The sequence below is a fragment of the Mastomys coucha genome, unplaced genomic scaffold (genome assembly GCF_008632895.1).
Source record: "Mastomys coucha isolate ucsf_1 unplaced genomic scaffold, UCSF_Mcou_1 pScaffold22, whole genome shotgun sequence".
Taxonomy (NCBI): domain Eukaryota; kingdom Metazoa; phylum Chordata; class Mammalia; order Rodentia; family Muridae; genus Mastomys; species Mastomys coucha.
The window spans coordinates 181,920,361-181,930,605 of record NW_022196905.1 but is presented as its reverse complement, the minus strand read 5'-3'; the positions used below and the strand labels follow the sequence as shown (position 1 = coordinate 181,930,605).

Sequence of the window (10,245 nt, the reverse complement as noted above, 5' to 3'; positions counted from 1 at the left end):
GCCTCAAATCTCTGACTTCAGATCCTTCTGCCTCTGGAATGCTGGGGTGCACATTGCTGGAAATCCAACCCAGGGTTTCATGCATGTTAGGCAAACATTCTGTCAACTGAGCTACATATCCAGCCTGGTGGCGGAGATTGAACCTGGGGTTTTTCAACATGCTAGGCAAGAACTCTACCATTGACCTATATCTTTAGGCCTCTTTTTATTTTTAATTTGGATCTGAGTCTCACTAAATTGCTTACACAGAACTTGAACTGACTTGCTTTTTCTTTCTCCCCCCGCCCGTGTGTGTGTGTGTGTGTGTGTGTGTGTGTGTGTGTGTGTTTTAAGAGGATATGATTCTACCATTTTGGGAGAAGTGGAAGGTGGATCTTGAAGAACCTATGGAAAGGAGTTGAGGTATGTGAATATGGTCAAAATACATGACATGAAACTTGCAAACTATTAATAAAAAAAATACTGTATTTTTTTTAAACTTTCCTCAAACTAAAATACCAGCATCACTGATCTTGGTAGGAAATATGAGGAGTTGGGGGAGCCTGAGAAGCTGTAAAATCCTGACTTCCAAAAATTTAGCTTGTATGTATAAAGACATACAATACCTTAAGGAAATGAATCAGCTTGGTATTAATAATACTTGATTATGCCAAAATAAATGATATTGGCAGAAAGTGCTTTAGTAATTGGGGCAGGGGGAAGGAGGGCTAAATTATCTCAAAAATAATAGTAGCTCTAGGATATCTATGGGGGATGAAATATGGTACAGCCAACTGTGGGAAGCAAAGAGACTGGGTATTAAGATACACGTGGGAACTGATTTTCAATATTTGACATTTAGGAGAAATATTGAACATTTTTTTAAATACTCAGGAGTATAAATGGCAGGCTGCTTAGAAGGAGATGGATTATGCCAGGAATACATAGTACATTCAGAATTAGCAACGGCCAGCACAGAAACCAGGCTGGTTGAAGTAGAGATTCATGTGGAGTGAGGCACAGGGGAGGCTGGACAAGAAAAAAGACTGAGCTACAGGTTGGGTCCAAAGTATAGAAAATCTTAACTATCAATCTGAAGAGATTGGACTTTGTTCTCCAGGGAATGTGTAAAGTGCCAACGTAAGGGTTCTTTGGAAAGTCAGTTGGATGGTGTTTTTCTGGGGCAGATGCGTGAAGGAATGTCTCCTTGAAGTGGACACATGTGAAAGACTAAGACAGACTCGGGAAAGAACATTTTTGTTGAAGCAGACGCAGGAGGTGTTCAGCTAAAGCAAGCACATGAAAGGACACGTGATGGAGGATTCTTTGTTAATGACATGCATGTATTAGTCTACCTTACATTTTGTAGTTGAGCTCTGTTGCAGGAAATATTTAAAAATGAGCCCACCATCTCTCTGAGGGGGCCGGACCACACTCCCGCACTCCTGCTGCTGCCATCAACTCCAGCTAGCCCCACAGGCATCTGGCTGGCTTGTCCCAGGAGCCCCTAGTTCTTCCTCAGCCATAAACCTATGTAGTTGGTGATCCCCCATTCCAATAACTAAATGGAACAGCCAACCTCTTGTCTGCATATCACAATACCCAGTAATCTGGTAAAATCAAGACTCTTAAAGCTTAATTAACCAATCAGATTTATGTATCAGTAAGACGCCAATACAATAATTTCAGAGCCAACTGATAATGATAAAAGCTTTATCCCAATATTTCCAACCCTATGAAATCATAGCTACTTGCGGCTGGTAAACACGGTTTACAGCCACAGCCATCTTCCTTCCCCTCCTACCCTGAGACGCTCCCTGTCTCCCTTTCTCTCTGCAACACCACCACCTCCCTTTTCCCTGTCCAATCACAGACCTCCTCTGCACTAATGTAATTGGACAGGGAAAATCCTGCACCAGAGCTCCACTTGTCCGAACTCCATACAGAGAAATGCACCAAAAAATTTCCTGTGGGGTGCTGTAGTTTCTTGCCGCTTCTGCAGATTTGAGCTGACTGGATGCGTGTGCTGAAGTTAGACCCGTGTTGAGGAAAGACCCAAGGAGGATAAGTGATGTTGGAGGGTATAAATAGGACTCAGTGGAGTGACAGAGACAGAGCTTGGCTTGCTTATAGAGCTAGCTGTACAACGCTTATGGGTCTTAGTCTTCGCTGATCTTCACGTCCCTGAGAGAGGCACAGTGGAGAACTTTTCCTGGTGTTCCTGTTGACTCGAGCTGAGGCTGAGGCCTGGCTGCCTCTGCTGTCCTGCCACCACTGTTGCTAACCCGACTCTACTGAACAGGACTGCTCGTGTATCTGTGGAGTGCTTGCTTGCTAGTGGATCAAGCTGCCACAGCCTGCTAACCTGTCCACTGAACTGCCGATTTCCAGACAACACAGATGGGAGTTGCTCCAAAGAACCTTTCTGAACAGGTCCACTTCCCCCATATCCTTTCTTTTCCACTACCTCTGGTGAGTGGTGGGCTACAAGGAAGGTTAAAGCTTTTAAGAACCATCATTAAAAATAGAATTAAAAAGTACAGTTACATACGTGAAACTATTTGAGACTTTGAAAGAAATATTGCTGTTTGGTTGTTTTTGTAGTTCCAGACAGAGCTCTAACTAGGGCCTTGTACATCCTAGGCACGTGCAAGCCTACGACTATGTCCCCAGCTCTTATTTCTCTTTCCTTTTCTCCTTTCTTTGCCAGACTGGCCTCAAACTTACGATTGTCCTGTTTCTACCCTTGGTGTGTCAGGGAATTATGGGTAAATAATAGATAGAACATGAAATAGTTGAGAGTTTAACATGATGGTCATGTTTAGCACAAACTAGGCAAAGACGAAAAGAGAGTAATGACAAAGAAAGGTGGTACCTGGTTTGGTGTTAGGGTAACTAAATGTATACAATTCAGTTTACACGGGTTTCCATTAACAAAGTTAGTCATCACGATGAGTAAAATACTACTTCTTATGCTCCTGTCAGCAAACATAACAGAGTATCTTTAACAGTGTCAGGGATAGGTGCTTGCCCACGGGATGGGTCTCAAGTTGGGTCAGTTATTGGTTAGCCATTCCCTCAGTCTCTGCTCCATCCCCTGTCCCTGTATTTTTTTGTAGACAGGATAAATATTGGGTTGAAAGTTTTGTGGGTGGCTTGAAGTTTCTATTGCTCCACTAGGGTTCCTGCCTACCTATAGGAGGTGGCCTATTCAGGTTTCAGATCCCCAATGTTGTGAGTCACAGCTAAGGTCACCTCCATTGGGCCCTTCCTTATCCCAGGTATCTATCTCTTTCTGGAAATGCGCCTGACCTCCTCACCCCTGTCAGTTGCAGATTTCCATTCATTCTCATGGCCATCTGGCTATCTATCTATCCTGTCCCTCCCCACACCTGATTCTGAGCCTCCTCCCCCATTCTCTTTCCCCATTGTGGGAGGGGGTGATCGGAAGGGGGCAGTGAGTGACATGTGAAGTGAATAAGTAAAAAATAAAATAAAATTTAAAAAAATACTAGTTTCTTTCTTTTTTTTTTTTTTTTTTTTTTTTTTTTTTTTGTTTTGTTTTTTTGGGTTTTTTTTTGTTTTTTTGTTTGTTTTGTTTTCTGAGACAGGGTTTCTCTGTGTAGCCCTGGCTGTCCTGGAACTCACTCTGTAGACCAGGCTGGCCTCGAACTCAGAAATCTGCCTGCCTCTGCCTCCCAAATGCTGGGATTAAAGGTGTGTGCCACCACCGCCCGGCTTGTTTCTCTTTCTTGATATGTAGTAGGGCACTGGTTATGTGATACTTACAATATAACATTTGTGTTTATATTGTTTGTATTTTAAAATACATTTTAAATGTTTACTAATAACAGATTATGTCTATAACTGAAAACTTGCCCTTATACTTCTGTACACATTCTTAATTCCCTGTAGATTTCATTCATTTTGGTGCTCCTTAATTTATTTTTGTTTTTATCTGAAAACAATTTTCTGCAATAGCTAGATTAACCTGCAGATGGAGATAGAATGTAAGGGAAATGCCTTCAGTATCCAATAGCCTATTATAACTGGAGCTTATTGTCATATTACTTGGCTTTTTTTTTTCTTTTTTTTGGTACAACACAAAAATTATATAATGTGGTAAGCTAAATATATGTGGTAAGCTAAAATAATAAAATCCTTTAAGATTTCATTAAATAACCCAAAATAATTGATTTACTGTATTTATGAGCTCCCCATTCTTTCCTACAAAAATCACTTTTTTCAAACATAAATACTATTCTGAATTGTGAATCATTTTCACTGTCCATGTATAATTAGGTATGGTCATGAATAAACATTATTTTTATTTTCAAATTTGATAAAAATGGTATCACAGTGAATGTATGCTTGTTCATTAGTCATTATCTTTTTGAAATTTATTCATGTTGATATATGTACATGCAAAGCCTAAGTAGAATGTAAAAGTAATTTTGAAATATAGTCTAAAGCTATAACTCATTTTAAATTAGCATAGTGGATAATTTGATGAAAGAGGATATTGGTCATGCCAAGTGAGATGCTCACTGAAGATCTCTGGACTAGTTCTTATGATTTTGTTCCTTTTATGCAGTGTTACATCTCTGATTTAATCTAGCTGCAAGTTTCTTAATTATGGCACCATTGATATATAAGACTTAATGATTCTTGACGTTTGCTTTTTGTTTGTTTGTAACTAATGTGTATGCATGCAGATCAGAGGGCAAGTTTTGGGAGTTCATTTTCTCCTTCTACCCTGTAGCTTCTAAGGAAGGAATTCAGGTTTTCATGATGGGAAACAGAGCATTTACTGATTGAGCTATCTTGCTAGCCTGACTAGTAAGTGTGAGTGTGTGTGAGCATGCATATCTGTGTGTCTCTGTGTGAGTGTGTGTGTGTGTTTGTGTGTGTGTAATTATTTTTTATTCTCCTGTAGGTTGTCATCTCTGAGTTTTACTACTGCCTCAGTCTGCAAACGTAGGCCTAGTTCCTGGAAGCTTCTAACCTCCTTACAATCTAACCTAAGCCTAGAATTGTTTTCAGCCTCTGAGACTTACTGCTGAGTAAACTCACCCTCTCTGCCTCTTTCAGAACTCTGAACTGGCTGGTTGGATAACTCAGCTGTTCTGGCTTTTCAAACTCCTCTCCAAGCTGATGGATTCAAACTGGCTTCTTCTGAATTACTCTGCTTGGCCTCAAACGAACTCTAGCAATCTGTTCTAATCTTCTGGCTCCTTCTGATTCTCTGGTTCTTTCTGTCTTCACCTGTGTCCAGCTTGTTCTTTCTCTGCAACCTGTCTCTGTAAAATTCTCCTGGTAAAACTGTCTCCTTCCTTTATCTCTCTTTGCACTAACCCCCAAGCAGCTGCCTTTTCCACTCTCTCCTTGTGAGAGTTGAGCATATCTTATTCTGTCAAATCTTTCTTTGATTCATCATCTTGTCTGCCAGTCAATTAGACATCATTTTCCAACCTGGGTACTCCCTCTGCAGACTACCTTTACCTTCATTGTTTGGGATTGTGACCATCCTACAGCTGAGGGCTGATTCTTCAGACCCCGCCTTGCCACAGATAGCCACGCCTCCCTGCCCACCTCCTGCTAATTGCCACGCCTCTCTCCAAGTGCCAGTCACACCAGAAGTCCCGCCTCCAGAGACTGAAGATGAAGCTGCTGATTAGGCCAAGTTGCTGACGAACTTGGGGGAGGGGTTTTACTTTACCTATACACCTGTTTGCTTGTAACAAGGTGATTTCAATGAATGATGGCTGACTGAAAGCACACCATGTGTTGGTCTAATTTTTTTCAAACCCTTCCCGCATTTCCAGTACCCCAAATTATTCGGGCCTTGACCCCCATTCCAGAAAACCCATTCGTATGAGTGGCTGCTGGCAGCCACATGGGATTAAAGGCATATACTAAGGGCATGTCTGTATTTCAGCCAGAGAGATTAAAGGTATGTGCTAAGGGCTAAGCCACACAACTAGAACATTTTTTGTTTTTGTTTTCAGTAAATAATACAACCTCAGGGTTGAAAATGCGATCAAATATCCTGCGAGGTGTATTTGTGTGTGTTGTTGTTTTGTTTTAGGAGTAGGGATTACTATTCTTTATACTGCAGAATATTTGGCTGCACTGCCTGGTGTGTGTACTGGCAAGATACCTAAGACGGCTATATTCCCAGTGATGGAAACCAAAGGTTCTTCTGACTTTGATTACCAACTATCCCCCAGAGCAGAGAAAGAGAAGAAAATCACTCGTAGCTGAGATGCACTGGCTAGTCTCTGCTCAGAGAAAATCCTATTATTATGATTTTGTGTATCTCTTTTCGTGAAAAAAAAAAACTGTGTTAACATACATAATTGAATCAATTATGTGATTATATCTGCTAATTTGATCTGATGCACATGTATAATTAATGTTCCAAAACCTCTAATAACCTTCTCTGGTTCCCTCCTATCGTATTACTACAGCATCTCCCATTACTGCACGGTTAGGATTGTTCATCACCAAACTCAAAAATATCTAACTGCTGTTCTCAAAAGGCCACCTTAATGTTTATATTTGGGTTACTTACTCACTTATTTATAACCAATTTGCATCCATTTCTCCCAAAAGCTCACTCCTTCCATAAATGTAATCCTTGGGATTCTAATCATTCCAGCCATGCAGGCTGGCCCTCCCCCTTTCTCCAGCTTTGTTTCTATGGAGTTGTAACTACCACACATTTCCTATGTCTTCCTTGGGGTGAGGGGTTATAAGTCTTCACTCGTCCTATTTATCCATTGCAATCCTGTGCAGGCCTGCAGCAGTGTAATCATATGTGGAATGTGCCCTTCTTAGGATCAAATTAAAGGGACACACGTCACAGTAAACTAAAGACTGCACTGAAAGCATTTCTTCCCTAATCTCTACCCACCCCTACAGCATGAAGGTATATGTGTGTTATAACTAAATGTAGATTTTCAATTAAATAGAAAGATCTTCAGTATCCAGTAGCCCATTTTAATGGAGTCTTAATGTTATATTATTTGACTTTTTGGTATAGCACAAAAATTATATAAAATAAATGTGGTAAGCTAAAATAATAAAATCCCTTAAGGATTCATTAAATAACCCAAAATAATTGATTTTACTGTGTTTATGAGCTCCCCACTCTTTCCTACAAAAGGAGGTTAAAAAAAAATTGGGACAAGAACTGATAGTTTGTCTCCAAAGAAATGGTCTTAAGGATATGAAAGCAGACCCTCTGCTGTTTACTACTGAAACCCTGTTATTGAAAACAAGACTACATGAAATAAGGACTCAAGTTTGTCATAGTTGGAAGAGTGTGGTTTGGTTTAAAAAAAATAGTAAGTACAGTCTAGAAAAGTATCTTTTTCTAAATAAATAAGATCGTTAGGTTTGGTTGTGCTTTTAAATAAGTGGCAGCTGGTGGGGAGCTGTACAATCTCCATGACACTATACTGAGCCATGTGAGAGACACTAAGCTGCGTATATAAACCCAGGTCCTCTGGAAGAGCCTGTGCTTTTAACTACTAAGCCATCTTTTTTGCCTGAGAGGGGGAAAATATTTTTGAGGCAGAAGGAAAAAACTAAATGAGAAATCAACTAGAAAATGCCAGGAAGCTCTACTGTGAGTGGTTATTGCAAAGGGGTCAAAAGTCATTGATTCTGGTTGAGGAGTTTGTGGGAAGAGAGAGTGTAAGGACCATGAGTGTAGATAGCCACTTTTACAGAGCTTGGCTAACGAAAGAAGAAAAAGTAAAAAAAAAAAAAAAAAGTACCTAGACTATATACATCCCAACAGTAACAAAAAAGAACTTAATATGGTTGCTCCAGTGCCAAGTACAGTCATAGGACATGAGAGCGTATGTTTGCTAGGCATGGTTATTGAACTAAGCCATCTTCTATTTAACCAGATAGATTCCTCTTTCTCTTTTCTTTATGATTTCTGGATGCATTAAGGGAGACACATAACAAGGAGACAGTCTTACATACAGTGATTCCCCCACCAGTGAAAATTAACAAAAGATCAGGGGGATAGCTCTGATGTTTCTGTATAGCTGATATACAGATAGCTATATACTGAACTATGCACAGATAGCTGATATATAGAGCTCTGATAGCTCTGTATGCCAAATTTACACTGACATATAGGTTACTGGGCTAATTGGATGGATTTTTTTTCTCCTCTTGAGACTTGAAGTTTACATGGAAGAATACAGAGGCTAAATTTCCACTGAAATGCAAACATTTTCAAGGTACTGCACAATTTAAAGTCCAAGAACTCCTTTTGGAGTCAACCTCACGTGCTACATTTTTGCTTGTCTGTGTCAGTCTTTAATTAGATCTGCTATTTCTCTAGTGTGTCTCCAACAAATCTAATATATTTTTACTCCAGATGTCAAGATGTCTGTCAGCTTGTAACAAAAACAAAACAGTCGGAGTGGGTATCTCTGTAACTGGACCTTAATATTTGAAAATCTCTCATTGTTGATGGCAAATACAAAAATGAATTTTGAATTATGAGTATTCTAGAATTTTCCCTTAGTGCCTCAACAGAGAAAGTAGGAAAAAAAAAGAGTTCCTTAACTCTTTGTTGGTCAGAAAGAAAAGAAAAGGAAGAAAGGAAGAAAATCAAGCACTCGTGCATGCACAGGCATGCATGCACACACACAAACACACACACTCATGCACACACTCATGCACACATGCAAACACACACTCTGGTCGGGCCTTCACCACGTATTTCATCAAGTTCACTTGTTGTGGATTGCCCTGGTACTTTTTGTACTTTGATGCTAATTCTGCTTTCCCAAGAGGGGCTGTCTGGGACAAGGAGTGAATCAAGGACTCAGGTGTCCCAACCCGCTGGGTGTTCAGCAGGTACCTAGGGCAGGGGAAAGAGACTGGGGGAGGACAAGGAACACGAAGAATGAGAGCAAGAACTTGTCTGATCAAGCTCTGAAAAACTTTACTTCGGGGGTGGTAATATAAGCATAAACAAGTGGAAGCTTCAAGGAGGTGGGAAGAGCCCCGGGGGGCTGTCCGAAGGTCAGGTGGCAATCTTCAGTCTCTGGAACCAGCGGTCACAATGTCCTCCACACCCACAAATATTCTGACTGTTAGACTACACCTGTTCTCTCAGGGCTGTATGTGTAAGCTAGTAATTTTCCACAAGGCCATGGTCATGGCTCCCAGCACTCAGGTGACTTCTCGTGTACATACAGACAGACAGACAGACATATAGACGTTTAGTGGATGAAGCAGAACCCAACAACCATACTTTATTTTTTCTCAGCCTTTTTATACCTTCTTAGATAAAAGTTCTTTATAAAATTACCTCATAGATAAAATGTTACACAAAGGGAGAGTTACAGAATGATGTCAATATAAAGTTCAAAGCAGTGTTTCATTCCATAAGCTCATTATAAGTTTAAAACAATAGTTTCACATGGCCTTGTTTTATCATAATGCACACCTGTGGCTTCATCTTTGGACCTGATCTAGAATGGATGTTTTTCCTTGATTACAGATTTGTCTCAAGTCTATTTTTCTTCATAGTGTAATTTATGAAAGCTCATTGTATTCCTTAGTATGCAGCCTTTACTTAGTATTCTGTGAGGAGGGGGCACATTCTATTCTTGATTCTAACTTTATTATATCTTTCTGGCAAAACAACTAAAACCATCTCCTTAAGCTTTTCTCCTAAAATTACTTTAATCAAATTAGGAATGCTATAAAGTCATTAATTCATCTAAACAGCATTAATTTATGAAAGTTCATCTTCATGTTGATCTTCAGGAAATTTGCCCAATAGGGTGGGCCAATGCCCAGGAATCACTCACTGGGCTCTGAAATAGTGATGGGAACAGCATATGAGCAGCAAGAAGCAATCCTGGGATGAAGTCCCTAGGCTCTGCCTCTCCAGAGTGCACTCACCACAGCCATGCAATATGGGGGGGCGGGGGTATCACAAGGAAACTCACTTGCTTGCCATCGCCTTTCATAGATGACTTCTGTCAGTAGCCTCTGTTTTTCAGAGAGTTCTAGTTATTGGTAAAGTCACTTAAGTGCAAACATAACCTTTTGAAATGAGAACCTCATTTTGTTTTCCAAACAGAGTCTATGTATCCCTTACTTGTCTGGAACTCATTATGTAGACCAAGGTGGCCTTGAACTCACAGAGATGCCTCTGCCTCTGCCTCTCTGCCTCTCTGCCTCTCTGTCTCTCTCTCTGCCTCTCTCTCTCTGCCTCTCTGCCTC

General features: G+C 40.4%; 1 protein-coding gene across 1 annotated transcript in view; it reads left to right on the top strand.

Annotated features, from left to right (window-relative positions):
* Positions 1-211: 211 nt before the first annotated feature.
* The window catches only part of Fgl1 (fibrinogen like 1), a 35,171-nt gene continuing 25,137 nt past the window's right edge, over positions 212-10,245 (top strand). Inside the window, 1 exon segment of the mRNA XM_031339611.1 lies at positions 212-402. The gene's annotated coding sequence lies outside the window, so the exon portion shown is untranslated.